The 27,687-nt window shown below is 40.3% G+C and overlaps 1 protein-coding gene across 1 annotated transcript in view; it reads left to right on the top strand.

Moving 5' to 3' along the window:
* The window catches only part of man1a1 (mannosidase, alpha, class 1A, member 1), a 143,408-nt gene that overhangs the window by 702 nt on the left and 115,019 nt on the right, over positions 1–27,687 (top strand). The window lies entirely within an intron of this gene.

Raw genomic sequence — 27,687 nt, 5'->3', positions numbered from 1 at the left:
ACGTAAATGAACTGTTCAACGTGGTGTTCATGCGTCTTAAGTGAGCTGTGCGTTTCCTGAAGTAAACCGGGCATGTTGCGTAATCGTGGCTCGTGCGTGTACTCTTTAGTGCGTACTCTTTAGTGTGTACTCTTTAGTGCGTACTCTTTAGTGTGTACTCTGTCTTTAGTGCGTACTTTTTAGTGTACTCTGTCTTTAGTGTGTACTCTTTAGTGTGTACTCTGTCTTTAGTGTGTACACTGTCTTTAATGTGTACTCTGTCTTTAGTGTGTACTCTGTCGGGAGGTTGGAATATAAAGTCTATTCTTGGCAGACAGGTCTAGTAAGGAAAGGGAGGTATTTGAGTGGGATTCAGCGACGCGCCCTCTGGGCTGAACTCCCTGTCTGGTGAGTTTCCCATGTCGTACAGCACAGTCAGAGTTACATGTGAATTACCACTTTACAACACACTTGTGGCAGCCTAACGATCATCCTGTAACATGTAATGACTGAATCAATGTCTGAATGGACCGCACAAGTGTGAACATGTCCAAATATGTTCATGTTAGTATCAATGGGTTTCAGAGAGATCTAACACCACTCAACATTCTAAACAAATGACTTTCGAATCGGGCGTAAGCAATAGTCCCCAAAATATCAGAGGTATACCATACCAACTTGGCATTGCCCAATCTAGTCGGATTGTGGAACCTAAGCAGAGATGGGCCTGGTTAGTACTTGGATAGGAGACCCCTGGAATGCCCGGTGCCACAGTGGGGCCGTAGTCACCCACCTTCCCTCCAGTGTCTGCTGGTGTAAAACGCACATTTATGTCATGTTCATTAAATCCCGGCCAAATAAACAAAATGAGAGAACTTTTATGTGGGAAATACCTGATAGACCTGTGTTTCTTTTAAAAAGGTAACACAATCCTGCAGACTAAACGTGGCTTCAGGCTGCTTTATTGTTATCTCATTTCCAATACCTACACCCTCTTATTTTACTATAGGAAATTAGAATGTTTATTCAATATTTGCCGTTTCCAAAATGGAATGAATAAAATGTGAATAAAGCTGTTTTTTGGGTTTCAATGTTAACATTGTGCCTATTCAAATGCAGAATCTATGTAGTAAACACTGCAGTATTACAGTGCATGTATGTAGTAAACACTGTAGTATTACAGTGCATGTATGTAGTAAACACTGTAGTATTACAGTGCTAAACACTGCAGTATTACAGTGCATGTATGTAGTAAACACTGCAGTATTACAGTGCATGTTTGTAGTAAACACTGCAGTATTACAGTGCATGTATGTAGTAAACACTGCAGTATTACAGTGCATCTATGTAGTAAACACTGCAGTATTACAGTGCACGTATGTAGTAAACACTGCAGTATTACAGTGCATGTATGTAGTGAACACTGTAGTATTACAGTGCTAAACACTGCAGTATTACAGTGCATGTATGTAGTAAACACTGCAGAATTACAGTGCATGTATGTAGTAAACACTGCAGTATTACAGTGCATCTATGTAGTAAACACTGCAGTATTACAGTGCACGTATGTAGTAAACACTGCAGTATTACAGTGCACGTATGTAGTAAACACTGCAGTATTACAGTGCATGTATGTAGTAAACACTGCAGTATTACAGTGCATCTATGTAGTAAACACTGCAGTATTACAGTGCACGTATGTAGTAAACACTGCAGTATTACAGTGCACGTATGTAGTAAACACTGCAGTATTACAGTGCATGTATGAAGTAAACACTGCAGTATTACAGTGCATGTATGTAGTAAACACTGCAGTATTACAGTGCATGTATGAAGTAAACACTGCAGTATTACAGTGCATGTATGTAGTAAACACTGCAGTATTACAGTGCATGTATGAAGTAAACACTGCAGTATTACAGTGCATGTATGTAGTAAACACTGCAGTATTACAGTGCATGTATGAAGTAAACACTGCAGTATTACAGTGCATGTATGTAGTAAACACTGCAGTATTACAGTGCATGTATGAAGTAAACACTGCAGTATTACAGTGCATGTATGTAGTAAACACTGCAGTATTACAGTGCATGTATGTAGTAAACACTGCAGTATTACAGTGCATCTATGTAGTAAACACTGCAGTATTACAGTGCATGTATGTAGTAAACACTACAGTATTACAGTGCATCTATGTAGTAAGAATGAATAACGTTTATGTACTGTTTTTGCCCTTAACCCAAGCAGCCTGTTGTGTGTTTCATGGTTTTACCCTTTGGCGTTATATTTTGGAGAGCACTCTGGTTATGAAAGCATGTTTGATTGGAGCATATTTTGTCTGAGAGCGCTTTAGTCTATTGCTTCATATTGAGTGTGTCGCTGCTTTACAATAAAATCAACAGGCTGGTATAAACATGCAATTGAAAATCATTGTGAAACCTCATGTCCTTGTGACCTGGATTTAACGAGCTTAGGCCATGCTTTATTAAAAAGCCTTGGGAAATTTGTTTGACATAATAATCAATATCCCTCGGTGTCCTATTATTATTTAATCTTCTGTGGCCTGTTTGAGGTTTGAGACCTTATCAGCAGTACTACAACCTCAGTTTGAGAACATAATGCATCTTTGACTAACGGGAGAAATCCTCTGTGACGCATAGGCCAGACTTTAGAAATGAGAGTTAGTACAATTAGTATTGTCACTACAAACATATAAACTCGATGTTGATACTTCGATGATAAATATGAACAAAAAAAATAAACAATAGACTAAATTTCAACACCAAATAACAGTGGTGGAAGTAATGAAGTACAAGTAAAAGGTTTAGGTATCTGTACTTTTGAGACAAAGTACATTTGACAGTGGATACTTTTTACTTTTACTTCACAACATATGCAGAGTGCAGATATCTGTACGTTCTACTCCATTTTTTTTTGTTGAAACAATGGAAACGTAAGTGCTAACCCTGTCATGATATAACATTATTGTTACTGTTATTAGCATGTTTAGGGTGACTTTCTGTCCAACAGTTTTGAGTTTAAGTCTTGACTTCGAGCAAGCAAAAATATAGACTACATATAAAAAGTCTAGAAACAAAAACAAGAAATAATTTGACAAAATAATCTGGACAATTCTTTATCAACATCACCAAATTTCACTCTTTAAGAGTTATCAAGAATATCTGCAAAATACTTCTATACTTTTAAGTCGATTTTTTATATGTGATACTTTTACTTGAGTAATTCTATATTTTAGTTAGTTAGTTTGTTACTGTTACACCGCCCAACCTGTTGACCGACCAGATCAACCACAACAAGCGACTTCACAAAAACGTTTACAACTCTTGACGCGTTGCCAGCGTTACGAGCCACAACTCTCCAGTGTCGGACGCCACAGTGTTTATGAATGAAGCAGCTGCGGCGCCTCGTCTCGCCGTGATATTGGCAAACCACGGAATGTCCTCAAACGGCATACAACATCACTAGACGCACGCTAAATTAATATTCTATCCAGCCACAGCCCACAGCTTGAATTACAGTCAATATTAGCAGTGGCCTTCTGTTCTGCGCCAGCCTATATCACCCTTTAAGTGAATGGCTCATGAGCTGGTCCACGCATATACTTTTGAAAGTTACATCCGCCCTTTCTTCTCCTCCTTACTATTTTATTCATGCTGTGTGCATATTTTATCAGAGCTTCGCCGGGTAGCAGTCTCTTGCTAGTTATTTTTTTGGTTTAATTCTCTGATATGTTTCTTACATGATGTGGAGAGTGAATTGATTATAGTTTTCCTTTCACTGTAATGAGAATAATGCAAGCGTTCTCTGCTGGATGTGTTTTCATTGCTTTCTGTTTCATTTATGTCACTGCTTGTCCCACCATCGTCCACTTGAACTACCACGCTAAACTGTCCCAAACAGGAAGTACTTCAATCGAAGAGAATATTCTCTAAAAGCAAAGCGATCTTTTGCCTTCCAGAGACGACCCGCTCTGACAATCGTCCCCGTACAATGAAAACACTTGATGGAAATGTTGGTTTGACAAAGGAAAGATGGATGTTTGTTGTTGGCTCAGCCTCGGGTGTAAGCTGATGTGTTTTTTTATGCGTCTTCGGCGTCAGCTAATGTCTTCATTTGGGCGCTCTGCAAAACCAACTTCCTTTTCGCTGAACCGACAGTTATGTAACGACACAACACGACGCGGAAATATTAGAAGGCGTAAGGGAAGTCGGCAGCCAAATAGTGGTTTGTAATGTTTGTGGTTTGCAATGTTTGTTTTTGCGTTATGTGAGCAATTGAGGCCGGTATGTTTCCTCTGATTCTTTCAATAGGCTCATTATAATCAGATAAAAACGGGAAACAACATTTAGATGATCAACAAGCAAGGTAAGGCAATAGAAGAAGAAAAAAAGTCCAAAATGAGCTACGCAATAAGTCTTTTGTGCCGCAGAGAGCAAGATTCAGTAGTAGAAGTGTATGAAAACAATTGCCAGCTTTGACCTTTTTGTAAAATAACAATCTTTTTTGACATGTTAAGTGGTTATACAGTTACATTTTATCTTCATGATAGGAGTTGCTCCATTTAGGAACTGTCTGCACATCCTCTGGTGTAATTTGGAATTTTGAAGAAGAAGAAGAAGAAGAAGAAGAAGAAGAAGAAGAAGAAGAAGAAGAAGAAGAAGAAGAAGAAGAAGAAGAAGAAGAAGAAGAAGAAGAAGAAGAAGAAGAAGAAGAAGAAGAAGAAGAAGAAGAAGAAGAAGAAGAAGAAGAAGAAGAAGAAGAAGAAGAAGAAGAAGAAGAAGAAGAAGAAGAAGAAGAAGAAGAAGAAGAAGAAGAAGAAGAAGAAGAAGAAGAAGAAGAAGAAGAAGAAGAAGAAGAAGAAGAAGAAGAAGAAGAAGAAGAAGAAGAAGAAGAAGAAGAAGAAGAAGAAGAAGAAGAAGAAGAAGAAGAAGAAGAAGAAGAAGAAGAAGAAGAAGAAGAAGAAGAAGAAGAAGAAGAAGAAGAAGAAGAAGAAGAAGAAGAAGAAGAAGAAGAAGAAGAAGAAGAAGAAGAAGAAGAAGAAGAAGAAGAAGAAGAAGAAGAAGAAGAAGAAGAAGAAGAAGAAGAAGAAGAAGAAGAAGAAGAAGAAGAAGAAGAAGAAGAAGAAGAAGAAGAAGAAGAAGAAGAAGAAGAAGAAGAAGAAGAAGAAGAAGAAGAAGAAGAAGAAGAAGAAGAAGAAGAAGAAGAAGAAGAAGAAGAAGAAGAAGAAGAGTTGGTTACCAGTGACGTTTTTAAAAAGAAAAAGAAGGGCAAAAATCCAGCTTAAGTTTGCACATCAGTACCAATGGGCAAAAGCAATGCACCAAGTACCGTATTTTCTGGACTATAAGTCGCACTGGAGTATAAGTTTTGGGAAATTTATCTGATAAAATCCCAGACCAAGAACAGACATTTACTCTTGAAATGCAATTTAATATAACAGATGAGAGAACATGGTGAATAGGTGTACATATGCTAACGCTAACACCTTCAGCTACATGAGGCACAGACAACGAACTGTGGTAAGTGTCTGGTATGTTAACGTAACATATGAACAGTTATTCAGATAACTATAGCATAAAGAACAAACTCCAGAGGAAGATGAAGTGCTGATTCTTCTTCTGCGTCTCTTAGAGCCTAGAGCGCCCTCTTGTGGTTGTCAGTGTGAAAATAATCAAAATGTGACATGCGGTTGCCAGTGTGAAAATTACAACAATATCACATATAAGTCTCCAAACTATGAAAAAAGGTGCGACTTATAGTCCGGAAAATACGGTATCTACATCAAAGCCATGTGGTTAGGCGGATACCCAGTCAGATGCACGTATTTTCTAATGCTGCCGCCGCCGCTGAATAATTGACATAGAGAGCCGCGCACGCAGACACGCTGAGCACCATAATTGAACGGGCCGCGTACGGAGAGGATCCTGACATGTCCGCGGCGTCGACCTCAGCGACACATCCACGGCAAAAATGCGACGCTCCTTATTATCGGTGCACCCTCAGCCCTGCGCAACATATGTATAGAGCTCAATATATCCCTGTCACATACTGTTCCGGACTGCAGGCTCACAGGGTGAAATCACTTCTACTAATAATAACAACGTGTAAGGAAACCCGAGGGCCCAATCGGAAGGTTTAAATGTTCAACTTGATATCGCCATTATATGTACATTGTTGGATTTTAAACCAATGATAGCTGCCGGGCAATGGACGTAATTGCATTGTGATTGTAGAGATGGAAATGACGGCGTACAATTTCTTGAGAAAGTCGGACGATTCCTGTTATAATGTAAAGCCCTATATGATCACAGTCATTTATTTCACATCGTAGAAGTTCACATGACTAGATAAACCGTAATGCAATTTTATTATTTTACTGTTATTTGTACAAAGCATTACGTTTGCCTTTGGTCTCAGTGGATTCACGTTGGTCCATGGGGCGATACCAAAGGACACGGATCAAATCGCTTCTCTCTTCTAATTGACAATTAAAGGAGCTATTCGCAGCCCGCAGATAAGTCATTTTTAGACAAATCTTACAATGCAAAACGTTGTGAAGAGAAAGGTTATCTCTATAAGCATTAAGCTTCCAGTCCACGGTCTGGCCCAGAACCCTGCCTTGGTGTTTGTGCTGGAGAGAGGATCAGACGCCAGGAGCCCCTCAGTGCAGGATAAACGTCTCCTTGTGAGTGTCGCCCGCACACACTCCCCACAATAGTCTTAATCTGTTTGTCTGCACCAAAACCAAAGTCTCTCTTGAGATTGGCATCCCGCCGTCTCCATTCCCAGCACTCATTGGTGTTCTGAAAGGCTTTGAAGGCAGCGGCAGAATGGGGGGTCATAATGAAAAGCTTGTCCAATAAATAAAGAGTGGGAACACAGGTAGATAGGAGAGCTGTCGTTGAGGAGCACGCTGGCTTTTCACCTCCCAGAGCACACAGCATCTCCAGAGGTTTCATCTGCTGGAATAAACTTGAACCGTACTATCTACTATCACCTGATTAAGAGGGTGTGGTCTGCACAGGATCATGTTTCTAGAAAATGGTGGTGAACTAACAGACCAAAGATTATGTGGATAAAAATGCAAGCCGTGTTTACCTACGGTTGGCGCTAAATAAATATATTATAAAAACTGAAACCGCGCTTACGAGAAGCTCTTTCGGATCTTGTCGTAGATTTTCTTTCCACTGCTCATCTTCTGTTTTGCATGGTTTTGTTTAATGCTTACGCACTCCTTGTTCCTGTGTTTTGAGGCTGCCTGTCCCTGAAAGTCTGTGGTTGCTCTGGTCTTCTGTGTAAGTCAGGTTACTATAACATGACGCACTAATATTCCCCCAAAACGGGAACAAATACAAGGTAGAACAGGGGCTTTCCTCTGCAGTTTCTTCCATCACACAAACCTGAAAAAGCAGGTTACAGGAAGTAGCGCTGAGGTCTAAAAAGGATTCCTTATTTCAAACTCATCAATCCCCAAATTTTTTACACAAGGAACACCTGACATTTTCTTCATTTATAGGGGAAAATAAGTCTTATTATCTATTTTCATTTGTCGATAACAGTTGTGTAAATTAGACACGTTTGGGAATATGCAATATGTGACAGTTTTGCCTGCAGTCATGCCACTCGTGCTGCCCATGTTTGTGGGTGCGGTTGCAACCTGAATACACTGTCAGTAGCCTAGCACTCAGTATGCAAAACTATAAACAAGATTGACTTAACATGGATGGGACCGCCTTGGTGTGCCTGTTTTCTTTTAAATCTCCATCTTTCTAGGACGTCGTGGACACACAAGACATCACAATGCATTATTTTTATTCTTTAGAAGATATCTCTAGGCTACCTTTCTAGTTGTCCAACCGTTATCGCTCCAGGTGATCACGCTGCTTCTGCCCTTGCTTCCTGTCCGCAAGTGTGTGTGTGTGTTGTGTGTGCATCTATGTGTGTCTGCAAAGTGATGAGATGGCGCTTGTTCATTTAAAGTATGCTGATGAGATGCAAATAACCAGCCATAAGGACAGAGGAGAGTGTGCAGTTTGCTCTCCTTTCCCCGCCGCCTCCCTTATCTCAAAGCATAAACGCTCCACTTCCTGTCAGCTGTCACCCCCTGTCGCAGAGTCATTTTTATGTGTGGGAGTGTATTTGGGCCTTTAGATACTTGTGAATTACAGTCTGGTAAAAGGTCTGTTGCGGTCTTACATTGCTGACAAAGCCAACCGGGGAGTTAAAAATGAAACACCTTTTTTTTTTCCCGTCCCTCTGCTGTTTTCGCTGGTTCATCCATCTCCTGTTGTTGCCGCCATGTGTGAAGTGCCTTTTGAAACGTGTCCAAGTACGATATCTTATTCAGGCAGAAATTATAGATCCTATTTCAAGATCAATTATGCATGATTCCTCTTCTGTTCTTTGAATGGCATTAGTAAAGGTAGATCTAGTGTTACAGAGACCTTCAGCACCCACCAGCTGTGCCATGGTCTTATGGCAACATTATGGCTCTGAACCAGCTTCATGTCTGGCATCGGTCAACACGGGCCGAAGACACAGACTGACTGTTGTAAAGAGACGTTTCACCAAGGACATGATGGTTTTAAAGATATGATTCACTGTGTCAGAAATGACGAGCATGAAGCTAATGTGCCGTGACAGGAGGAAGTCTGAATTTACTTTGGACAACTTCCCCTTTACAATGCAATATTTAGACTTCTTTGAACGAGTTTTTGATGTTGGTAATTTCAATTTTTTTTTATATTTATACTCTGACGGGTTGAGAAGAAAAAGCCTTTATTCAAACATGGCCTATTTAATAAAAAAAATGCACCGATGTGTTTCAAGAAATAATGCATGGAAACAAATGTAATTCAGCTTGATCACTGATTCAAAACAAAAGGAATGAAGCAATGAATAACTGCCCAATGACGTCCATTTTGGGTTTTTTTTTAGACACTATGAAAATTTTTTAATATTATGCTTAAAAACTGGCCCTGCGGCGGTTTGGCCACTGTCCAGGGTGTGCCCCGCCTGAGGCCCAGGATAGGCTGGGATAGGCTCCAGTCACCCACGACCCCTAATGAAAAAAGTGATAGAAAATGAATGAATGAATAAATGCTCCGGCTCTTCAATGATAGGACTGCAGCAACAGCCATATGAGTTCGTTCCTCGGGACGTCCAGCGTTGACTTTATGAAGACAAATCACTGCTCAGCTCCTAAGGCCTATTCTCCTCAAGGACTACAGCGCCTCATGAATATTGTATCAGTGTAATAAAGTCAGTGTAAATATATAGACCTAGTGCATAGCCTGAAAGGATTTGAGTATTTTAAATCCATATGTTTCCCTGAATTGTTGTGGTATATAGACTCTGCCGTTTCTTATGAGGTCATGATGCATAACCATTCGATACTCTGTGTCTCTTAACCTTTACGCAAGCAACGTCGCCAATTGCAATTCCAGCTTCCCATTCTCTGCCGGCCTGAAAACGGGGAATGGAATATTACACTTTATTCCCTATTGAGTGCATCCAAGTGGTAGACTCACTCGGTTGTTTATTGGCGTGACTGTAGCCACTCGGAGTCTCCATTGCTGCTCATGCATAATCATTGAACATTGCTTTGGAGCAGTTTGGAGCTAAATGAATTACGTGGATCATTATTACCATTCCTGAGGATTTGTGCAGTAAGTCAAGTCATGGGCACGGCTGGGTAAGTAGCACAACAACCAATGACTGAACATCAGCCTCTGAGTGAAAGAGCCCCGGGTCAGAATGGAAATGGAACGTAGCAAAGATGTGCACTTCTAATGCCAGGGCCCTGCTTCATTGTTCCATGTTGGCAAACCTTTCAATCTCTTGTTGAGGTTGACGGCGCTAAGCTAGAGGTCAAATAATTGTGTTTGTCATTGCGCTATAACATTTTTATTTGATCACACTTGACTTAAGTTGAACTGCACAAAACAAGGTAATGCCAAGTGATTCATGTAGCCAAGATATTGCATGTATTTAATGATAACATTAATTCAATTCAATTTATTTTTGTAACGCCCAAAATCACAACAGCGGTTGTCTCGGAGGGCGACAGTGAAAAACTGATTAAACAATGTGGTTACGTCCACTCAGGAGGAGAACCAGTTCTTCCACTCAAGAGGAGAACCAATTCTTTCAAGCAGATGTAGAGTTCATATTCATTAGGAACCTTTTAATATGTACCGGTAATGTTAAGTCAAAGGTTCACGCTCACACCTTGGAATGTGGTTGCAGTACATCTAAAAACGCAATATGAGTCGTTATAATCCCTCATTCGTCCATATAAATCGAGACGTTTCGACGTTTCTCTGAAAGTCAATGACAATATTTTTCATACTAACTCAAATTACATAGTTATTTGATTAATGCAGGTTAATTACATTCTGTTAATTTAGTATATGCCCTAATAAATCATAGAGAGTTCAAAATTTAAAAACTATTGAAGCAGCTCTACATAAACGTGGCTCTACTCTCCTTTTCCAACACATTGCATTAGCCTTGAGCTAATATGGCTGTAATCATCATGTGAGGATCTAAATGTCTAACCAGTGCCTGCTACATTGCCTGTGAAGCACTAAACAGCAATGTAGTTGCTTATCTTCAATGTCAACAATAGGGCAATTGGAGTCAAGTGCCAGTTTCTTTTGTGCTTTAATTTGTGTGTTATGATGCATGAAGGTGGCAGGTGAAGCTTTTATAAGGTTTGTGCTTGCTGTGTACGTTTTGGGCTAAATTGATTTACAATCCATGTTATGTTGGTGTAGTTTAGGCTGGGTACAAACTCTGTGGACTTTCAAATCATGCCATCAATTTCCTTAGCCATCCTCGTCAGTCATTGCACAACGCCTTTAGCTTAAACTAGACGGCAAAATTAATGCCTGGAAAAGCAAGCTAAATGAAACGTCAATACAAGGCCGTCAATAACACTCCCAAGCTGCCCCCTCTGAACTAGTTTGTTGGCTCGGTTCACTCACCTCCACTTACAGCTTGTTTTAAAACACCTCCATAGAACTCAAAGTGCAACCAACTTCAACATAATTATGCACTTTAACTGACAATAACATCACATTCGAGGAGATGCAAAACAGAAATAGATTGTTGTAAAAGGAAAGTATGACTGTAGTCTAAACATTTTGTATAGACACTTACTGTGTCTTTCTATGTCACAGACTGTCCTCTCATATCTTGGAAATAGCAGTACACAGCATGTGGCCTGAACAAGCTAATGGACCAGGCTTTTGACTTACAGTCGACTTGGTCTTTAATCAACTCATGTCTAGTTCCTATTTGTACTGCCTGAAAGGCCACTGAATCAATTGAATTGAGATTGTACCTTGATATTGTTTTATTATTTTTTGATAAAAATGCATTTATTTATTGTGCTTGTTCTGAACAGCATTACCTCAGACAGTATACTAGAGGTCTGAGTTCCAGCAATCAGTTTCCTGTGTTAGAAGAAGAAGTGTTTAATATCAGATCAGGTTAATCACCGTTTCATTGTTTGATTTTCTGATAAAATCAACAATATTGTTCAGCCCTGTGAGGCAACTGCTGTTGTGATTTTGGGTATATTTAATTGAGTCAAATTGAATCAAATTGAATTGAAGCCGGAACACACTGAAGTAAAAGTACTGCTTCTTAGTAGGGTGTCAAAAGTAGATGATTAGTATCCAAAGTATCAATACTAAAAATGTGACCTTTCCTGCACAGTTTTAGAAAAATCTTGAGCCTAATCAGAACTAGTCTAAGACTACATTGTCTATTGTCTATTGTCTAAAACCATAAACTAAAAACTATCCTTTTTTAAATTATCATCATGTCATGGTATCAAGAATCCAGTATATTCCTTAGTTTCGAAATCAAGTTTGAAATTTTAGTATAGTGACAACACTATTTATTATTAACCTTTATTTAACCAGGTAAGAACAGTTAATGGCAACTTGCAGAATAATGTGAATTCGACACATGGAATGTTTATGTGGAATGATGTGTGGGGAAACGCAATATAAAATATATACGCTTAAAATGGAGCATATAAGAGCGGTTATTGTGTTATAGGCAAGGCAAGTTTATTTGTAGAGCACATTTCATACACAAGGCAATTCAAAGTGCTTCACACAGCAGGAAAAATGCATTAAAATCACAAAGAAATTACAGAAACAGAAATACAATAAAATGAACAAAATAAAAAAATTATCAATCCAACTGATTGTCTAAACTAATAAAATCACAAACCAAAAAGAAGAGTGCAAAGAAAAAATCCTTTCAGTCATATGCGCAGCTAAACAAAACAGTTTTTAGCTTAGATTTGAACATTGTCAGAGTAGAAGCCTGTCTCACATCTTCAAGAAGACTGTTCCAGATTTTAGCTGCATAAAACTGAAATGCAGATTCCCCATGTTTAGTCCTGACTCTGGCACCAGCAGGAGGCTGGTCCATGTTTAGTCCTGACTCTGGCACCAGCAGGAGGCTGGTCCATGTTTAGTGCTGACTCTGGCACCAGCAGGAGGCTGGTCCATGTTTAGTCCTGACTCTGGCACCAGCAGGAGGCTGGTCCATGTTTAGTCCTGACTCTGGCACCAGCAGGATGCCGGTCCCTGAGGTCCTCAGAGTCCGAGATGGTTCATATGACACTAACATATCCAAGATGTACTTTGGTGCTAGGCCATGGAGAGACTTGTACACAAGCAGAGCTGCTTTAAAGTCTATAAAGTCTATTCTCTGAGCCACAGGGGGCAGTGCAGAGACCTGAGAACAGGACTAATGTGATGGTACTTCCTGGTTCTAGTCAGGACCCGAGCAGCAGCGTTCTGGATGTACTGCAGCTGTTTTACAGCTCGTTTGGAGAGGCCAGTGAGCAGGCCGTTACAGTCTAATCTACTGGAGACAAATGCATGGATAAGTCTCTCCAAATCTGGTTTGGACACTATATTTTTTATTTTGGCAATGTTTTTAGATGGTAAAAAGCTGCAGATGTTATTGATTTGATGTGGCTATTAAAGTTCCAAGTTTGAGTCCATTATTGCCCCCAGATTTCTAACTTGGTTTTTAGGTTTTAGAGCGAGACTCTGGAGGTGACCGCTAACACTTTCTCTTTGTTTCTGTGGGACAAAGTTCAGCTGGAGAAAGTTGTTTTGCATCCACAAACTGATCTGTTGGATGCAGTGACAGAGTGAATCTACTGGTCCATAGTTATAAAGGAAACATACATTATTTTCCTAATTTTTTGACATTTGGCTGTAATTTCTTTGAATAAAATGCTTTGAAATTGCTCTTTTTAGTTCCTTAAAATTGTCTGTGCTGCCTGTGCTTGTTGTTTTTTAGTACTGTACATAGACATGCCGTGGACTTGATTTGTGTGTAGTAACGCTGCCATTTAGCCAGGCTTATTTCTGAAAGTGAAAACAAATCCCACCCTTAAAGGCGCAATGGACGATTTTTCGGCAATTTGAGAACGCAGGCGGAAGTGCGCATGCGCACTCCCCCGTGTGGACTGATACAACACACACGTGCGTTTGTTTATTAGCGCAACGGATCGCATCGCATCTCTCGTCTCCCGTAGATTTACGTCTCTTCTGAGTCAGCTCAAACAGTCTTTCTCCGTCTTCATTTTGTCCCGTCCACTGAGGGAACTATATTATGATAGATCAATGCGCTTAGACACGCGGAAACGTGCTGCTCTCCTGGGACACACGTGGCTGCAGGTGAGCGGTTGGTGCGTTTTATGATTGATACGTGGCAGGACTAATCGGCAGTCCACGTCACGAGGAAATAAGACTCAGATTTGGGCCAAAAAAATCGTCCATTCAACCTTTAAGTGTTGAGTTCTCCGTTCAGAGCGAGTTTATCACTTTCCAACATTGATTTCACAAAGCTACACCACAGCACAGCATGAGTTTGACAGTGTTTTAAAGGCCATTGACGACTTTGTGAAGGCTGAAGAGAAGGTCCTGTCCCGGGCGGAGTTTCATCTAAGGCCCGCGTGCTCCTCGCCGCGTCATTAGCACCGGCAGTGGGATTGCAGCAGTATTAGTATTCCTTTTGCTGCAGATGGTGATCTATGTAAAGCGGCCTCTCGTGGTCTTCGCGGGGCCCACAGCGAACACACACATGTAGAATCGACGGGCCGGTGCCTAGCGCTAATGTGCCATTGTCACGGCCGCTGGATTAGTGATGCTGGGACTGTCGTTTAGCTTGTCACGCTCAGAGCTTCACCACAGCTTACTCATTATTATTCAGAGGTTATGGATTGCCCCTCTTTTGTGATGTCATCTAATTTTGTCCTGATGTGTCATGTTTGGGGCACACACTATCGGTTGTTTTATTAGGAATTTAGCGATTACAGGCATCAAGGCATATCCAGAAAGATGTTAGCATTCTTAACTATACAAGTTCTTATGTAGTGTAAGAGTATTTGAAGATCATTTATGTGTTTTTAAAAAATAATCATCTACTTCAGTCTCAGCTCTGGTGTTTGTTGAAATGAGTTATGGGCAGATTAGCCAAAGTTTGAAATTGAAAAAGCGTACTTTTCCTTGTGGACCGTAATTTTCTTCTGAAATTGCTGAATCCTTTTTTTTTTGACATTTTCTATGAAGTGGCCTTCCTTTCCTTTCCATATCTTTTGTGGAAGCCTGACCTTGGCCTTACGGTATGAAAGAGCTATAAATGCCACCCTGCACTATACCAGTGATTAGTTGGCTGCACCTCGTCTTACACATTTACAAGCTCGCAACGCTGTGGCTGAATGCTACAGCGTGGCAGGCATTCGATCATTTGTCAGACCAACAATTCTCCTACATAAATTGTAAATGGGCTTTATTTTGCTTAGTGCGACATCGGCTGGGAATCTGTCCAGCACTGACAAGTTTGTGCACGCGTCTGGTGTTTTGGCCTGGGCTTGGAGTATCAGCTGCATGTCAGTTCGACTATTGAAAAGCCCAATAAACACGGGCAACATCGCCTAAACACGCCTAAAACCGTGTGCTTCACAAAGTCAAGTTGAAGGACCCTTGGCTATAGTGTGCTTCACATTTCAGTCGCCAAAAAACAACAATCCAGGTGTGAAACGACACGCTTTACCCCTGTTTATTGCCTGACTTATCCACATCTCAATGGCACAGTTCACTCCCAACAATGCAGTTTGCAAACTGAGCAGTTGCAGACCTTTGTGTGCACTGTTCCATACTATTCCTTGCCTTCTGTTCCAAAAGCTTGCGTAACGGTTCAATATCCTATACAGACAGACTCCTACACAGCAGTCCATTTCCTCTCCATATGTAGGCTGCACAGTGTTTTGTGTCCACTGCCGACGGAGACAGATGCCAGCATGCCGTGTGAATATTCAATATTAACATGTCCCGGGCTCAGCGGGGGTCACGTTGAGCCGAATCACTCTGCCCTAATCCAATTCATTCTAATGCCTACAATCAAAGTCTGTCAATCACATTTATTTTTCAATCTTCCATTCTCGTTTTCGCTTGTCTGTTTGCTTGTGAGGACCAGCATTTTAACGCTCGACTTTGCCTGCTGCATATGGTATTAGGAAGGACCCCTAACTCTTCAGTGAGATGGGAAATTTAGGGAGTATTCACGCTTGTCTGGCTGTCCTTCAAGTCTCAAACCAACCGGGGATGAAAGTAGAGCTTCAATTGAAAGGATTTTACAATAAAAAGAAAAGAAGAATCTTACATTTGGTACATTTTTCAATTAGTAGTTGTAATTTGGCTTAACCTTTTACTTAGTTATACATTTAGGATTTTACATTCCTGCTTAGAAAGTATATTTACTTTTTTGGTAATTATCTGTAGTGGAATAGTGCATCACAGAGAGCAGGGTCAAATCAGTGGCGCTGGAAAATGAAATATGAACATTGCAAACCTTTATAAAGGACTCAATAGAGCTGGACCTTCAGACAGAGGACAAAAATACAGCCCATAAACCCGGACCACCTCAGTACAAACCTATAACAGGAGAGTGCATGAGCACCTGAGTGAATGTCAGCTTTAACGACCTCACGGCCATTACTCTCTGTCCTGGATTGACTTTGACCAGAGAAATGTGCGCTCAGATTGTTAGATGAAGATTGAAGATGGCAATTCCTATCAATTCAAGCAGGTAAACATACTTTTTATTGTGACATTTACCCGTAATCTAAAGTAAAACAATGTTATAGAAGCATGTCCCATTGTCTATAGAAATGTGCAATGTTCAAAAATCAAAAAAAAATTCTAGAGAAACCCACTTTATTGCCTAAAACTGCTGTCAACGGCGATCTCATGTTCCAGACGTTGTTTGTTTTGAATACTCTGCATGATGGCCGTGTATTCTGTCCAGTTTTTGTTTCTGGTAATTTCCCCTCAAAGCACCTGAAGCCGCTCGGACAAAGGTTTAACTCGCGAGGTCACGCCGCAGCTCTTTCCTTTTGTGATGCCCTCTTATGCGGCACACTGTTTTCCCGAGCCCTCGCACTTGTTCCTGTGTGGTTTGAACTCCGGCTTGTTGCGGTTTGTTTTGCTCCCCTTCTGTGTGATGTGGCGCGAGCCCGGTTCAATTTAGAGGCGAGAGAGGCAGGCAGTGTACACAAAATGAATTATTCAGCCACCATCCTGCAGCTACACCACGGAGGCTAAATGTGGAGGCTGTTGGGACTTCAAATAACAACGACATTTTGGTTGCTTTATGTGCCGTCAAAATCATGTTTTTATAAGACACCTGTCCATTATGCAACTTTATATGCCATGGGATCTGACCGATGTCCTAGCTGACTAAAGCTATTACAGCAATCTTGTTAGTAATGGTTTTAGATCTTCCTCAAATCAAAATCTAAATGAAAAAAATAAGCTTTCAATACTTGTCCATGATGCAAACACCAACTGTCGATCATTTTGTTTTAAATAAATACTCTCTAAATCACCCTTGTGGCCACTGAGGACCCCAAAGGAGACGGTGCTTAAACTCAGAGTACTAATGTCCTTCTGCTGTTTAAAATATGAATGGAAGCAAGCGTCTTATATCATTAAGCACAAACAAGGCCAATTCCAGGTCAGTCACATGTTCATAAATGGAGGTCTACTGAGGAGATTACTGCTTTTTACACGTTTCATATCTACATGTTTTAATACATGCATATATATATAATTTAGATTTTCTTTTTTAAAGAAAAGTATGTGGTCTACATACTTTTTCTACATTTGCCTGCTTTGAACTGAAATTGCTGTCAATCGATAAATGTTTTAGCGATCCGATTAATCACACTTTTTTAAAGTGTTTTCTCACATTTGATTAATACAATTAAATAATGTAGACTACTGTAATTTTTCGGGCTTCAAACAGAGGACCATATTTCTGTGTAAATATTTTGTGTTACAACTTAACACTCACTCACTAAGGGATCATCTCAAAATAGGTTGAAGCTGAAAAGACGACATTTTTTAGTCTCTCTCTGGACCCCAGAGAGAGACTAAGGGATGGTAAATATGCCTCATACTGGTTTCATTTTCCTCCAAGGATGGTTTAACGTACCTTCATTATTTCCAAATGTACATGCACCCTAAACATGGTGTATAGACATATCCACCATCAAGAAATTTGAATATTGGCTACCCAAAACTTAATGGAAATTATAAATAAACACAAAGACATAGTCATTTAACGTATTACCAATGGACACTGTATAATACACAATCATGGAAATGTGTACAGTTTTAGCTAATGGCAGTATCAACTCTTCTTGGCCTTTTCATGCATTGGACACAGGCCTCATAGTCAAGACCATCAGGGTTATTTGGACCTTCAGTTGCCAGGAGCATCAGGTTATCCAGCATCTTTGTTGACGGGGAATTCCTTGACTTGGTCTTTATTATCCATAAAGTGGAGAACTCTCTCTCACAATATGAAACTGTGAGATGACCACATTGAGATCTCAATCTCAAGAGGATGAGAGAGTGAGAAACTAATGTTTCTTGTCAAAACCTGTAATTGTCAATTGCCTGAGTTTAGACCTTAGACCTGCTGTCAGAATGACAGAAGCAGAACACGCGCTTTTGTCTCAGTGAGAATCTCACGTCTTCTGTGATTGGCCGAAACCTCATGCAGGGTTTGTGTTGGTCCTTCTTCCGGGTAGTGCGTAGGCACGTCACTAGAGCGTAATCTCTTGATTGTCTGCTGCGCCGCGTCTTGCCGCAAAAAAGCTTTTCCAACTTTTCTGGCTCCCCGCACCCGCCGCCCAACAAGCAAAGTCATGAGTGTCTGATGTCATGGATGTTGGCCTATTGCTCGTTGCTGAGAGAGTTTTTTAGCATTTCAAAACAATTACTGTATTTCGTCTTTTCAGCTTCAACCTATTTTGAAATGATCCCTAAGTATAAGCTCAGGAGCAGATGAACCAGATGTAAAGACACAGACACAGGTAAATCTGCTCACACCGAGTCATCAAGGACAGCAATGACAGCTCAGATATGTTCTCTTTATGTTAAACTTCAAAATGCTGTGTGTTTTATTACTATCTAACTCTATTCACTGAGAAATTAGTCTAATGAGGAATTGAATTTGGATGCGCAGACATAAAATACAGCGGTCTGCACTGAAATGAGAATTCACTTGGACCGTCTTTATGTGTAAATATCTCATTATTGGTACAGTTTATTTTTTCTTTGTAAATTTTGCTGGTGCAGCTTTTATTCAGGAGCGCACCCAAGTTACAGTCATTATTTCTCAACTCTAAATTGAGAAATTTCAAAAAAATATTTTGAAGCCCAACTAACTAAAATTTAGTTCTAGACATTGTATTTCATGTTGAATCTGATTGGGCACACATTTCAGGTAAATGTACATGTCTAAACCCTAAGTTTAGTGTGTTAAAGAGTGTCGCTGCTGGTGTGGGCCTGGCTGTGGTAGTTAGGTGAAATAACTGCGTAATGAGATAGCACTTGTTTGGTCAAAACAAACCATGTGATTAATCAGCGTCAATCCGTGATCAATACGTGCATTTCCTATGATTAATCACATGAGTTAATGCTTTAACTTTGACTGCCCTAATTGAAATACAATAACACATTTGTGTTCCTAATTACGACAGGATCTTCACGTCATTGGTTAACCGCCGTTACCTCACAACAATAAACTCGTTTGTAACAAATAAAGACTTCTGATCAAAATGCATGGAAGTTGCCTTAAATGCTTGGCACAATAACCTTTTATGTTGTCTGATGATGGGCTACAATTAGGATTTAACAACATCCCGTCTCATAAAGTATCTAGTCCATCCTATTCCCACAGCTGTAATCGTTACAAATGTGGGACTTCAAAGATGTTTAGGCGGCAAAGAAGATTCATTGGACTGCTGCCCAGTGAAGGGGCTTCCACAGGACTAAGACTGCACAAACACACACAAATATTTATTTTTTTGTGTGGCAGTTCCTGCCTTTGCAAAATTAAGATTGCACTGTGCTACTTTTCTATAAGTCCAAATTGGGTAAAACATTAAGGCACTCTAAAACACAATTAGACTTCAGATTGAAGGTTTCAGGAGAAATGGCAATACTCGTAATCTATTTGCAAATGTTGTATGTGGTGTAATGACTTAAGTGGGCAGCCTTTTTGAAGTGGTACGTTATTACACATACATTTCTGGACTTAATTCAAATATAATTAGGGAATAATGAGAAAAGGCTAATGTTACACTTTTGAATCCAGTACAAAGATCAAATATCATGAAAAGTCATTAAATAGTATATTCTGTTGAAGTTAACTGTTCTTTTCTTTACATTTGATCTCTTGTGTTATGCTAATGTCCATGTAAGGTAACACTGTTCATAAATTGAAGGCTGGAGAGGGAGAAGTCCTAATTTGTATCTTTCGTTTTAGCTCACAATGATTCCTCATGGTTTTGGACACAATTATCCATGTGGAAAAGGTGCCTGGTTAGTTTAAGGTGAAATCTTTAAAGGGATAAATTGTGTCTTAACAGTCTCTCTCCAAACTCTACATCGTTTCCCGTTTACCTGGTGATTGATTTGAGCGCGTACATTCTGGCATTCTCGCCTTTCATCTCTGCCAAGTTCTGACACAAATGACCAGTGTTGTTTTCTGGCTGTCTGAGATGTTTTGGGGCTGTTTTGTCTCTACCAAAAAGTTGAAACTGAAAAAAATCAATTGGTCTGCTGCAAAGTCTTCATTATTTGCTTTTTGTCAAATGGCTCGGTCAAACCCGAAAGGACTGCTTCTGACCACCAGAAGAAAGGTCAAGTCAATAACCGTGTGTCTGATGTATAGTTCAGTAGGGAGTAGTTAGCACCTCGACAAATGTTGCGGGATCGAAAGATGCCAGCACTAACGGGTTCCTGTTTTCAGAATTGAATGATGTAATAGTTTCAGCTACAGGACACAAGCTCAGATATCTCTAACTCTATAACTCGAGTCATACAACATTGCAGCTGTTTTGTTTCCGTTTTTGTATATATTGTTTTACTCGAATGCGCCAGTGGACATTTTAGAGGCTGGTACACAAACATGGCAGGTTTTTTCATATATAACTTGTTTTTTCACGTTTGATCCAGACCGCTTTACAACAATGTAAGTGATTCATTGAGCTTTACAAAAGATTGTTCATAGAAGTTAATATATGCACTGTTTTGCTCATATGCATTAGAGCTATTTGTCATACATTTTGCTCAGTAATGGAATATTTCATTTGCAGAATAGCCTGGACACATGTTTGTGGCAGCGGGGGATGGGTGCAAGCACATGCACGGGGCTCATGCTGTAGGGGAACTTTGTAGACTTATAGTTGTTAATAATATCATTTGCTTTGTTATTTAATGCTTTTTAAAGTGTTTCAATGTCTATAAAAAGCCTTATAAATACGTTAAGGGGTCTGGGCAATTGCAAGCAGTTTGTCATGTTAATTTATATTCAAATCAGTGACATTATTCACCACATTTTTACTAAAAGGTCTGATTTGAAAATATTCTAGTAGGTGGTGTGCTGTGCTATATTTTCAACCAAAAAAGACTCAAAAAACTTTGAAAGACACTGTCATTGGTATTTACTATCTAAGCATGTCAAACCATTATGTGATGAAGTTTGCAGACTATATAATATAATAAGCGTTTAATAACTGTTTAACCTTTATACTTGTGAATACGGTGGATACTCTATTGTGCCTTATGTGTAAAATCAGAACATAAAGCTAATGTTTACTGTCATGCACTTGGCTTATCTTGCGTGTCAGGGCTGTGGTTGTAAAACGTTGTGACCATTATGATGTCGTAAATGCTGAATAGGACTCTTTTGGTTGCTGCTCACCGTAAACCCGGGAATAACTTCAACATGTCTGCATAAATTTTGGCCAAAAAAACGTGTTATTCTCAGACGGCAACGGCGGACATCACTGCCACAGCAAGCCTGACCTGGCCACGAGATAATTATGTCCGCAATAAACCTTCAGGCATTACGGCCATTGCCTTTACAACTCCCGTATAACTGCGCGGCGGCCGTAGTTCATTGTCCGCCAAAGAGAGATCCACCATTATCCAGCAGCAGGTCAATACATCCAAGCCAATAACCATGAGGCCTTGCGGTCCGTGTGCTTCCTGGTCCTAACAAGCCCGTGCTGGATTCGCTGACCTAACATCGGGATTGTTAAAAGCGGTGTCCCCGGCAGGCTGATTAGTGCTTAACCGTGGTATGAGTTGTAATAACGAGGTCAACGGGGCAAAGCTAACAGGTGAACAACATCATGCGCTCATCAATATTGGCTGACTGGCAACTGGGGCTGTGAGCGGGTCCAGGAGACGGGGGGAATCCATGTCTCGCACAGACTGTCGGGTTCGAGCTCCGTTGCGGTTGGAACGTTCTCAATGGGAACTCATTATTGGCGACGATGATGTCGCGCCAAAATACTGCTTTGTTATCGCGCCGTTTTGGGTTTTAATCGTGTAATCAAGTTACGACTGTCCGAGGAAGATTGATGGAAAGGGATGGTTTACTACGGGGCAATAACAAATATAAAATGTGAAGATTGACTCATGAGTCATGACGCTCTTCACACCATTTCACGCTGTACTGCCCCGTACGTCGATCCAATCGGGTCAAAACATCTTTAAATATTCAGAAATGAAAACAAAATGCCATTCTCTTTCTACAGTCAAAGTGTTCCATTGAGGTAAAATAAGCAGTGACGGCATGATGCAAACTGATATAGATGAAAAAGCTAGCATTTTCTTATAGGTTTGTAAGACCTTTAGTCGATGAATCAATACATTTCTGTCTTGGTCGACTAATTGTTGGGATATTTTAAAGCATTTATATTCACAAAATCAGAAAGGAGAAGTCGTGTAGTGAGTTATTTTGAGATTTAGGAGAGAATTGTGAGTTTAATCATCCTTTTTACTGATAAATGAGTCGTTGTTTTGTTCAGATATGTGATTAATACTCTTTCTATGGTTATGTAGCATGTCTTCAGTGAACTGAGAATGTCTTAATTTGACAACAGCCCTAATTTCACAACTCTTTTAAAAGACTGTAGCTTCTGTCTCATACATTTTTCAGAGCATGGTTTGTTCTGAGCACTTTGGAGTCGGCTGTAGTCTTGTCCAGAACCACTGTCCACAGCTCTCACAAGTGTGTGCGTTTGAGGAAACTAATTGCCCACCTCTGCAACAGAGTGGGAGAGCTGTTTTTGGTCTTCTTTTTTCAAGCTTGTAGTTAATAGTGACTCAACCAAGTCTTTTTGCCTCAACCGAGCCATTGTGCTGACTCACCGTGTCTTTCATACAGACAACCTCCATGTTTGTTTTACATGGTGTCACTGCTCAACCACCCCATAAATGTATACTGTTATCTTTGTAAATATGAGCATACGAGTTAGTAGTTAAAGTAATTCAGCCTTGATTTCTTTTGAGACGAGAGACAGTTGTCACAAAATAAGACGAGATATGAGATTGGATCCATGAGAACGACATTGGACAGGATTTTTCATTTATGATGTGGTTTAATGTAAGACACAATTTCTGATTTACTTTTATTTAGGTATTTATTTACAATTGTGTGGCGCAAGATCTCGTCCCATCATTATTCTGTATAAATGTTACATGGCTAGTGCAGTGAAGCAGATTAAATTAGGCTGAAAACTGTAGCTGCAGCCGCTGTGATGTCCTATAATGTGGCTCTGTGTCTCTGCGGTCCTCAAAACAACTAGCATCTTTTACAGATTTAACTACATTAAGGCGCCTCCAAGACGCAACTTCCGGCGCTAATTAAGTGATAAAGGCTCGCTCAATCAGCTCTAGGCTTTAGTTGGTCCTTTCTTTGAAAATAGTTGTGAGAGAGATGTGAAAAGGCGCTAAAGTTGTCTGCAGGTGACCTCGATTTCACGATTTATACATTTTTCACATCGTCGATTGTTAAATACCCAAATTAATTGAATTCATTTTATTTATCGCCCAGCCCCTCTTCTGTATTATGTTTATTTCTTCTGTATCAATTAGGGCCCGACCGATATATCCGTTGGCCAATATATGGGCACTTGGAGAAATATTGGCCGGTCTGAGTTTAGAATACCACCATTTCATCCTATTTACTGACAGATTAAGGTCACAATATTTAGCGCAGCTCTATTTCTCTGTGCAGTATTTTGTTTGTGTGTCTGAGATGCCGTAATGCAGGCCGAATCCAGAGGGATGTTTGTGTGCTCTCTGACCATTCATTGCTCTGACTGAGGCAGCGCTGGATTTAAATACTCAGCTACAAACAAGGAGAGAGTGACCACTGCACAAAGAGTGACCACTGCACAAAGCCTTCTCCTGCTCGTCACAAACACTCTCACTGGGGTTCAGATCTGCAGTAGATTAGCTTCTGCTTCTCCTTAGATGTTTTCTCTGCTTGATCCCAATGATTTGACCCTTCTCAAACACACAGACATCTTTTCCATGACCACGGGATTTGTCTTTCCACATGGTTGTTTCAGAAATGAGAAGACTCACTGCATCAGTTGGGTTTAAATACCGTTTTGCAGGTGAAAAACAATAACCCATGCATCAGTTCTCCAGTAGGAGGAGAGGACCTACTATTATGCTTAGTTGAATTCATGTAGTGACTTTTTTTTGACAGTCAGTGTCACCTCCAACCTCCGTGTATATCGGTCTCACATCGGCCCTCCACAATCCATATTGGTCAGGCCCATGTATCGATACCTACTCAGCTGAGTGTGTCCTTTTTTGATACCGCTTAAGTATCATAGTATACATATTTGGGCCTCTTTATTCACTAATACAACTGAGCATTCAGACTTCTTATGAGAAGGCCTAAATATGAAAGATTACTGAAATAGAAATGAAACAAAACCTGCCACGATGTAAAAATGCCATTTTAAATGTCATATTCTAAGCCCTTTACGCTACATAGACCTTTAAGCGCTGCACAGTTAGACCCAGTGCCCTAAGCACAGCGACTCATCCACACTGTGAGCAAGCCAGGCAGAAAAGAAGGAGCTGGTGGTTCAGTTTCCAAACAGCACGGGTCAGAACACAGGTTTAGAAGCACAAATGTCGGAGCTTTTCAGAAATCCATTCCTCTATAGGATTTTTTTTGCGGCGCACAGTGGTAGCAAAAAGCCTGTTTTCAGCTTAACTAAGTCAGCCCACAAGGGAGCTGTGCCCCTAATAAAAGGTTCATCACAGAGCTAAAGTCCTTAAAGCTTAACAGATTTCATCAACACTCTTAATATCCTAAATGAGGGAGCATTGAGCGGGTTTTCTCATTCCCTTTACCTTTGGAACACAAATGTTTGATGCATTGTCGCCCCTGAACTTTTGTGCAATACTAAATTCATCCCATGTTCTCCCTAATTGTATTACATAACAAAGAGCTTTTTACAAATGAGTGGTGGAGAGTTCAGTGCTCGGTGCAGTGTGGGAGAAATCACACCCGCTCGCAAATCCAACCATTTCTGCAACTACCACTGGCCCCTTTACAAACCCATCTCCAATTCTGTATTTTGATTAGCACATATTTATTTCATTCAACCCATGTTCTACTCATTTGTGCATTCTGAAACAACTTGAAGGTCTGTGCTCTATAGGGCTGGGCATTATGACAGGGTTGTTTTTCTTCATATTGATTTTTATTTTTGTCTTATTAAAAAACAATAACGAAAGGCCTTTCAGTATTAATTCTGTGAACATAAAAAATACAGATTTTCAGATCATTCTCATTTGACTTAAAAATGAATAAAATAATATATTTCTCTCAAATTGCTTCAAACCACATGATTTTAAAAAAATGGAGGACCTGGTTTTAAGAAAATTATCTTAATACTACAGACATACTCTATGGTTTAATAGTAGAAAAAGCTTCAGTTGTAGTCATCTGGACTCAGTTAGAAAAAATATAATTTTTCTAACTGAGTCCAGATGACTACAACTGAAGCTTTTTCTACTATGGAACACGCCTGGACGAATGAGGGATTACACCGACATATTTCCAAGAATTTTGGGCCTAAAACCTTGGATTTAGTTCGGGAACTCGAATCTGTAGCCAGGAAACTAGCAGACATCTATGGTTTAATGTCTTTTGGACTGTTTTAAGATGGAAGCAACCACTACCACAATAATACTACCACTTTTATTTCCACATATTACTGGTTTGTGCATCAAGCATTTATCTAGAGCTGAGATGCGCTCTGTATGTATTTATTTTATTCTTATTTTTCCAACCTGGTTTGCTCCGTGTTTGTGACAGTGCAAGTGGCCCGTCTAATGGCCCTGCATGTACCTGCATAACCCTGTCGTTATGCTTTCCTTTTAGCAGCATAACGGTGCACAACAATCATCTTTAGAAAAACACATCTATATGTTAGGCACACACGAGCGCGAACGCAGTAATATCATCGGCGCCTCTTTGACGTCGACACATTTCTCATTCAAACCGCCTGTTGCGCCTCTCTGCGTCTTCTTTTCAGTCCTTCTGCATCATTGTGTTCCCAGACGCTCAGCTCCTATGGCAGGTTCCACGCCCGCTCTTTTGTTCCTCCGCCACTAAGCCATGCACAAGTCAAATCGCTGCACCTGGGTTACCATTATCCCCCGTGCACGCGCCAGGATAATTATTTGCACCGGAGCTCATTTGCATGCCGGCGTTCGGTTAATAAGGCGCACTCGCAGGTGGGACAAAAAATGGTGATGCTTTGTGTCGCGCGTCTCTCTAATGAGCCTCTATTTGGACATCGGCGGGTCTGGGTAATGGCACAGGTAATGGCACAGGTAATTGCTGGATGTATCTGCGGTGCCAGCAGCATCGCCCCGGCGTCTGGACCGGCCGCTGCGGGGGGAAATCAACGCGACGCCATTATTGATTTTACTAATTACCCGGCTCTTTATCAGAATTGGATGCGGTCATTTGGCTAAAAATACTTGCAGAGGCCTTGTCTACGGAGTACATTGTGAAGAGAAAGTTTTTGACGAAAAGTTCATTATGTGCTTTAGGTGGGCAATATATTGACATTTACCGTATTTTCCGGACTATAAGTCGCACTGGAGTTTGAAATGCAGTTGCAAGTGTGAAAATAACAAGCAATATCACATATAAGTCGCTCCGGAGTATAAGTATATATTAGTATAAATATAAGTATAAGTCGCACCCCAGCCCGGGTACCGAATGTTGTTTTCACGATATGCAACATTTATGTATTGTTTATTGTAACATTAGGTTGTAAACTTTCAAACAATAGGAACTCATTTCAGGAATTCATTTTACAGAAATTTCCTGATGTTTAAAGACATTTTTAAACGCATTTCTGTTGGATTGACATAATATCATCTGACTATCATTATCAGTGTTTAAAGTACAAACACCACACACTGTATAATGTCAGGGAACAATGTCAATACCTCTTCTTTGCACCAAGTTTAGGCTGTGACAAACGGGCGTTTTCAAAGTGTTTTTTTGGCAAACACAAACACACACACACACAGTATAATCACAAGATAAACACGTTGTTCTGCGCTTTTAAACACAAACATGCTTACATCTACACACTGGTTTGTGTATAGTGAAAGTACTTTTCCTGTTGTAGCAAAAACACATGGATTCTGAAAAATGACTGTAGCACACCTATAAAGTAGTGTTAAAACTCAATGGTTTGTTATTTCTTTTCTCAGCTCAAAGCGCAGCCATATCCCGGAAGTCCTTGTTATTTCTTTTCATAATATTAAATGATAATTGTAGAGGTCATTAGCCGAGGATACATGTTCAAACACTCAAATCCCCATGTGTAGAACTACATTTACATTTAACTACGGTCCCTTTCTTGCTGTATGTATTAACAATAGTTGTGAGTTCTTCCTTCTTTCACCCAGTTGTTGATACAAAACGGTGGTTCACTCAGGCCAGATCTAAACATCCCCAAAGAGATAACCCGGCATCGATTGGCCACGCCACGTTTTACTGCCGTTTGGACCGCGCCACAACGATGACTGCAAATCATTAACTGCACCGACCCTGAGGCTAATAACCCGACTGCTCTGGGGCGCACTTAGTAACGTGTAACTAGGATCCAATGTGTGTTAATGGAAATCTGTGCTAACTTTACCTCCCAAAAGTGCTGCTTTTAGTGGTGACAAAAAGACTGAAACTAAATCTCGGTCTCCGGAGGGGGCACTTGTGACCCGGGTA

The sequence above is a fragment of the Eucyclogobius newberryi genome, unplaced genomic scaffold, assembly GCF_026437365.1.
Source record: "Eucyclogobius newberryi isolate DKJ021-1_F unplaced genomic scaffold, fEucNew1.0.hap1 SCAF_1, whole genome shotgun sequence".
Classification (NCBI taxonomy): domain Eukaryota; kingdom Metazoa; phylum Chordata; class Actinopteri; order Gobiiformes; family Gobiidae; genus Eucyclogobius; species Eucyclogobius newberryi.
The sequence above is the reverse complement of the archived record's forward strand: the minus strand, read 5'-3'. Positions and strand labels throughout refer to the sequence as shown.